We start from the raw sequence: 7,240 nt of genomic DNA, 5'->3' as shown, positions 1-7,240 counted from the left end.
CAAGGTCTTCATGTCACAAAGAGCAAAGGAAGGCTTATCAAGGACAGTTTGGTGATGTGAATATGATGGCTGCATCAAAACACCACTGACAATTCATAGGAAACACATAAGACTTGATCTGAAGTCTCTTATGGAAGAAGAGAATAACATCTGTCCCTAACTACTGAAACAAGTCCTGCACACAACCCAAAGACCATCGAATGTGGTCAGTCATGGCTACACATAAAGCACTGAGCGCTTTGGATGGTTCCCACCTGAATGCTGAGTGAAACACGTGCAACAGCCTGTGGGGTGAAACTGTGCCCCATTGCAGTTCTCAACAAACAGGCTATCAATACGTAATTGCTTCAGACATGACCTGAATGGTACCAGGCCTGTGCAGAGCAGCAGGGTACCTGCTGATAACCAGAGATGGAGGGATGTTCATATACAGCGCCATCTGGCATAGCTGGAGCTGACCCTAGCCATTTGTTATTCTGAAGGAAATCCCAGGAAAATGTGGATCCCTCTGTGTTTCACTGATCTATCAGGAAAGATGAATTGACAAGATGAGGGCATCTTAGCTAACAATACAAGAAGGTAGCCTCTGTCTCAGTGGCATGACTGCTAAGGTCATTACCCTTGGATACAAATTCAGAAAGATGGGGGTTTTTTTAAAAGTGATTGGGTGACAAAGGATTTTATTATTCTTGTTGCATGAATCTGAGGTATTATCTAAGCTTTGGCAGCATCACTTTCCAGATCCAGGCATTAATGATAACTATGATACAATGCTAAGAAAATTAAAGTTGTTGAGATGCGATCAAAATTCAGGCCTCCATGTAGGGTACAATCCACATTAATTGAGTCTAATAAAGATATTTACTTGGCTACAGATGAAAAAGAAATTATAAGATATTGACACATACTTCAAGAAGAAGAAGGGGAGTTTAAGCTGGCATTCACTGCAGAGAAATATCTGTTATATCAACATAAGTATTTGTTGGTGTTGAGCCAGTGCAGTGGTAATGTCTTCTTGAGCAATGTTAATAAAGTTATTAAAATATAAAGTAAATATTTATAAATAAAAATTTCATAAACAGGCACAATGGATGCACATGCAAAAACTTGTTTGGGTGAAAACAAAGAGTAATTGCAGCTGCTGGCCCACATGAGTAGCTGTTGGAATTTACCTTGAACACAAAAATGTTAATTTGCATGGTTAAATGTTGGCTTCAAGCAAGCACCTGGATTTGATGCAATTAATGGATCTGGTGGGTGCTCTTTCAGTCACACAAACACCCAGGAGACAGACCTAGTAAGTGAAAAGACTTAGTAAAGGGTTTTCTTCCGAGTAAGTTTTATTGCTTTATTTATCATCTCATTTTAAAGCTTTTCTGGCTTATTTGGCCAAACTCTTCAATAACTCAGGGAAGTTTAGGGTTCTTCTCTTTTTCAGTAATTAGAATTTGCAATTTCATAGTGATAATTTATTTATGGGAACTAGAGTTTCAGAAGCACTTGGTTCAGGATCTGATGAAGATAGAGAGGGTCGACAACCAGAGCCTGTCATTACTTCTTTGGGAAACACTGGGATTAAAGCAAGGCAGGACAGTCCCTTCTTCCACTTTGGTGGTGGCAGGAGACCTGACCAACTGTCTGTATGTCTCAGGATGGGAAACCAGTGTCTGACCAGGAACTGTGCTTCTTCTTGGCTGTTCCCAAATGCGGAGATAGTCTGAAATAAACAAAGGATTTATTTGGGTATTTTAAGGTGATGACTGTATGTTCAAGCTTCAGCAACAGCCATGGAAGGAAAAATTCCCACATCCTGGAAATGAGAGGCTCCTATATCGGTAATACTTGAAGGTGTTGCTAATCAAATACAGAAATCCCACCTCAATTGCAATTTTCAAGCCTAGAGAAACCCCAGCAGTTGAAGGCAGACTAAAATTCAAGTCTCTCGAGATCCTGCTCACTTTTAGTAATAACTCAGGGACTCAAATGCTACTCAGCTGTAGGTATTGTTAGTGAAAAGAAGCTGTATTCTGTCTTCCAGACATGGAGCTGACAGCAGACCTGGGCTACACACACAAGGCTTTCTGTATGAAGAAGTTGGTACTTCCTGTACTTGGAGGCTTTGGAAAGTGTTAGTTGAAATTAGCTTCCAAAAACCATGTTGTAGCACTGGATTCCCTCTTGTAGCATATGTAAACCTTACTGCACGTTGTCCTGTTAGCAGATCATATTCTGCAACTGCATGTACATGGCTGGAAATCTTTTCGGGGTCCCTTTGGCTGCAGTGCCCATTACTGGGGTAAAGTGTTGCAGCTGAGTGTTAGATGGAAAATAAATTGCTACTTCTGTATAATCATTGTCTGAGTCAGTCATGCTGGCATCACCTGTATGCCCATATACAATAAGTGGTGGAGAAATACTCAGATCCTGGTTTTGGAGTTACCAGGTGGCATCTATACAGCACAGTGCCCAGAGGACACGATAAACACAAGGTGTGTCTTGCTGGTTTGCCTCCGTCACCTACTCGGAATGGATCCATCCTGGGCAGATGATGAACAAAATGTGTGAGGAGCCTTTTGATGGGAGGAACCTGAGAAGTAGGCAGAAAGCATCCCAACCCTCTGTTTTGTTGCCTTTACCCTATGACTATGTCCTGAGCTTGTTGTGCACTGGGAATTGAGTGGTACCTGACTGGTCGCTTCATGGCTAAGACAGGCTCTCAGGCTCCACTTTGTGTGTGAGGAGAACAAACTTAAGCGCAGAGACAAATACAACCTGGAAATGTTGTCAAATCTGTGCAGCTGTCTTGGAGCTCCAGCTTCTGTCCTGAATCTGTACATAGCTGGACCTTAGCATTTCACAGGCTTGTACAGTGGCAGGATAATTCATACTGGAGGCTCAGAGCAGGCCAACAGGCGTTGTTCTCCAGCTTCACAGCTCTAAGCTGAATGAGGCCCAGCACCATCTCCTTCTATTGCTCCCTGGGCTTCTGGTAGCAGCAGCCAGGTGTGTTGGCCGATCCAAACAAGTGTAAACAAGGTCTTGTTTTTCTTAGTGTCTGATTCAAGGCTAGATAACTTTTTAACCCTTCACACTCATGTTAGAGTGATGTACATGTATGTTTCAAGGGCTTTATGTGAGGTTTTTAAAGATTCTGGAGCCCCAAGAGAAGTGATAGGGGATTATGAGATGGTGAAGGAACAACTTGTGCTACTTGTTCACCACTGCTCTGTAACATCCACATCACAGTGTGAACAATCTACTAGCCCACATCCAATTCACTTTAGAATGTGGGTTGTGTACAAAATAACGTGTATAGGCATTGAAAGGCTGGCAAGTGGTAGGGAAGTCTTTAATTTGGCATTATAGAAACATCCTGTTAACACCTGGCTCATGCCCTTCACAACCTCTGTATGCAGACCTTATTTACCAGGTACCCCTTAGATGTTTTGGCCCAAATGAGTGTAAGTACTCCTTTCCTCCAGTCCTCTTCCCTCAGCACCATCCAAGGAAAGTGTGGTTAATCTCTCACCCTTCTATTTCTGCCTGTGCCATTGATGATGTAATGCTGGTGTAGCTTCCTCTGCGCATCACAGGCCTTGCTGTCTCCAAGTGCAGAAACTTCACTCTGCACAGCCACAGTAAGGAAGTCCTGAAGCATGCTACATATCTGAAAAGTGATGAGTCAACACTGCAAGTGTGAGGAATAGAAACTGGGAGAGGCTTCCCAGAGAAGTCGTGGAGTTGGCTAGAAGCTACTGTTGTGGTCAGAGGCAAAAGCAAAGTTCATCAACAAGTATAAATTTCCTCAAATCCAGAGGATTTCAGACTGCGATGCAGTTCCATATCTGGAATAAGCATGGCTTTCTGTTTTCTTCATCTCTTTTATGATCCAGCAGATCCAAGTCCATTTTCTCTCCTCTTTCTCTCAAAAGAAATAAAGATTTGTTTGCTCTGCTCAGTTATCTTCATTGCTTATCATGCTTAAGGTTCCTGTTTTGCTCCAGTCAAGAGAAAAACAGTCTAGGGAAATTACTCAGAAGAAGAACTGGGCTTTAACAGGTTTTTCGTTGGCAATGTGTACAAAGTTTTTGAAGGACAAAAACTAGTAGTAGTAGAAAGAGATGAAAAATAATAGTAAGAAAAACTCAGAGTCACAGAAGTTGTTTTTTAAATGCTTAAAACAAGGGGGCTTTCTGGGGCACAAGGGAGCCAAGAGTTGAAAATGGATTGACATTTCTGTGCTTCTTTTTTGACACTGCTAGGGTTGACTAAGTGATAATTAGGCTAGAGAGTGCTCCAAGAGTCACTGCTTCATCCTACTCCTTTACCCCCTCAGGACTTGTCACCACTGAATAAAGGGTAGAAATTATATTAGAAATGCCTGCAGTTTTGAGGCTATGTAAATGAAGAAGCTTGTGCTTTTTAATGCTTTATGGCTGATTTGAGGCAAATCAAATTTCCAAACTGATTCCCACTCCCACCCCACCCCCAAAATTAAAGGAGATTGGGTTACATGCTCTTTACTAGTAGGATCTAGAGTCCACAGAGGTGGTGCATGGACTTCAGTTGTGTTTGTATTTCTGTAGACTTAATAGTGGACGTACACAAATGTTCCCAGCACACAGAGTGCAAAACAAGGACAAATATCAGTGTATAACGCTGGCTCTCCCAGGGGACAGTCAGTGAATAATTGAATACTAACAATCACACAAAGTATTTTTCATTGTATCTCCGCCTCCACAGCTGGGATTTCCAACCCAAGGGAGGATTCATATTTTAACATTTTATTGCTGTTGTTCTGATTCAGAAAAACAAATCTTTTTTTTGTAAAAATATCACCAAAATAAATCCATTAAAGAGTCATCCTTGGTTGGAGAAGTATGCATTGTAGGAAATTCTGAATATACATTTAAAAATTCCCTAATTAATTGACTGGATTTCAAAGTGAATTTCATTTTGCTTTAACACTTGTTACTTAATTTGAGATTCTTTCATGAGGTTTTTTACATATTCTAATTTTGTGAAGTTTTATGTGCAAAACTAATTCTTATTTAGAATACAAATTATTCTATAATAGTCAAAATATTATAAATATTCAGAGTGTAAATAACTATGATTGAATAAACCCCCTTACATTCTAGAAGCTAGTGTCTCCTGTTGATTTGCAAAGAAATTATTTGTTGCATTGCTCAGGGAAAGACAAGCTCTGAGCACAACACCTAGAGGGATTTTAACTTCTTACTTAATTAGAATATGAGTTAGGTGCATGAATATGAATTATGTGAGTGTATTTGGTAGCAGCTGTTTCCAGTTTCCTAGCATTCAATTACTACCATTACCTATATAACTTAGATAATGTCACAAATTCCTAGGTAATTTTTATCCTGGCTTTTTCATGTAAAGTCTATGAAAAAAATTGAAATTTATAATCTATCTTTAGCTTTTGGAAGAGAAGAGCATGGGAATGGCAAACAGAACAGAGTATGAGTGTGACCTAAGTAAAGGTTGGATGGAGCTCTGAGCAACTTGGGCTAGTTGAAGGGTCTCATTGCAAGGGAGTTGGACTAGATAACCTTTAAAGAGTCCCTTCCAAACAAAACTATTCTGTAATTCATTCTATCAGAAAACATGGTAAATATGCCACTCATTAAATTGATTTTTTAATTATTATTAATTGTGATTGATTATCAACCCTGTAGCACCTTGTATTCTGACACTCAAAGATTAGGCTCATTTCCTACCTCTCTTCTGAAATGACCGTAGCCTAGTAAGGAAGCCTTCCCAATATGTCTTTGATTGCATACGTAGTCATCCTCAGGAGGAAACAGAGTTATTATAAACCATATTTAAAGACTTCGTATCTACACTGTATCTAACTATACAATGCTTTTGTAAGACCAAGCCAAAACCTATGAAGAACCTGACTACTCTTTATCACTGGCTTCTCAATAGTTTTGAATCATCAGTTTTTAATGGGCAGCTTCAAGCTGTGTTTGCTTATATGTCACATTGCCCACGAACAGCTGGAATGGGACTTATCTCACATAATTTCTGGTGTCTGGAGTCACCAGTGAGTTTCCTTAGAGTTCATGTAGAAAAACAGGTACATCTGCAGCACGTTGGCTCATTCTCCCCTGCCTGCATTTACATTCTCTTGCTCTTAATATGTTTTGTTCCCTGAATAACAAATGTAAAACACAGCAGTGCAGATGCTGCATGTACCTTTCTTCCAGTGCAGAAGAGATGAGTCATATGGCCCCAGCTACAGAGCCTTGGCTGCTACCTCAAACTGTGGTGTTTGGAGTCTTTTTGTTTGAGAGGTTGTCTGATCCCATATCTCATGCATCAGACAGGACAAAAGCTCACAAGTGCTGCTGGATGCTGCCCCACCAGGCTAACAGAGCTTCTCATACCAAGGGGAGATATGGCACCTTAGGAGCCTTCTAAAATTTTGTGCCTCTAGCTACTAAATGATATGCACAGCACCTAGTGCCACTGATTTCTTTCCTTAACCATGATAAGGACAGGACTTGTGACTCAACAGACCATCAGGAGGCATGTTCATTTAAATCCCCAACTCTTTTAAGTTGTGCATTTCAGTGTTCAGCTGTTACTATGCTGAAATGTGAAAAACATAGCCAAGGGGTACCTTTAGCTATTGTAGCTGTTGGCTCACTCTTGGGAGAGGCAAAACTGCATAATTTATCTGATGTTTCTTCTGAGTAAGACAAACATATTTTCAAAATCAAAACTCAAGATAGGTTTGTGGTAACAGTGTTGAGATTCCTGAGATAGTTCTGTGCTAGTGCCCTGGCCGTCTGTCTGATAAACCCTGCTAAAGTTGCTCTTGGCACCCTCTGACAGCCTGGCAAGTGGGTATATTCCTCTCAATGGAGCATTTTTCTAGTACCAGAGCTGAACTGGAAAATGAACCTGGAGGCGCAACTCATCGGCCAAGCGCCTGTGGAATGTGAAAGGAATCCAGACATTTAATTCCCTGGTAGCTCTCTGGAAAATCCCTGCTTTGCTGCTCTCGGTAGCTTCAGTGTGTAACCCTGAGCAGCTGGCATTGCCAGTGGGCACCAGAACAGCTGGGAGAGGGCATGCTCATGAGACATTTCTCTTTGCAAATCCTTTGTCACACAGCAGAGGTGCTGTTCTAGGGACCCACTATTTTCCTGTTAAATGTGTGGTGAAGGGCATTGATCTTAGTAATTATGGGAAAATAATAATAAAAAAT

At 40.9% G+C, this 7,240-nt stretch overlaps 1 long non-coding RNA gene across 1 annotated transcript in view; it reads right to left on the bottom strand.

The window, feature by feature from the left end:
- Positions 1 to 1,334: 1,334 nt before the first annotated feature.
- Positions 1,335 to 7,240, bottom strand: part of LOC127467144 (uncharacterized) — a 28,403-nt gene continuing 22,497 nt past the window's right edge. Inside the window, exon 4 of the long non-coding RNA XR_007902984.1 lies at positions 1,335 to 1,717. This is a non-coding gene — a long non-coding RNA (uncharacterized LOC127467144). The remainder of the gene's footprint in view (positions 1,718 to 7,240) is intronic.

This window comes from Manacus candei, unplaced genomic scaffold (assembly GCF_025592945.1).
Source record: "Manacus candei isolate 608988 ecotype Guabito, Panama unplaced genomic scaffold, ASM2559294v1 h1tg000014l, whole genome shotgun sequence".
NCBI lineage: Eukaryota > Metazoa > Chordata > Aves > Passeriformes > Pipridae > Manacus > Manacus candei.
Note: the sequence above shows the minus strand (reverse complement) of the source record. Positions and strands in the feature narration are given on the sequence as shown.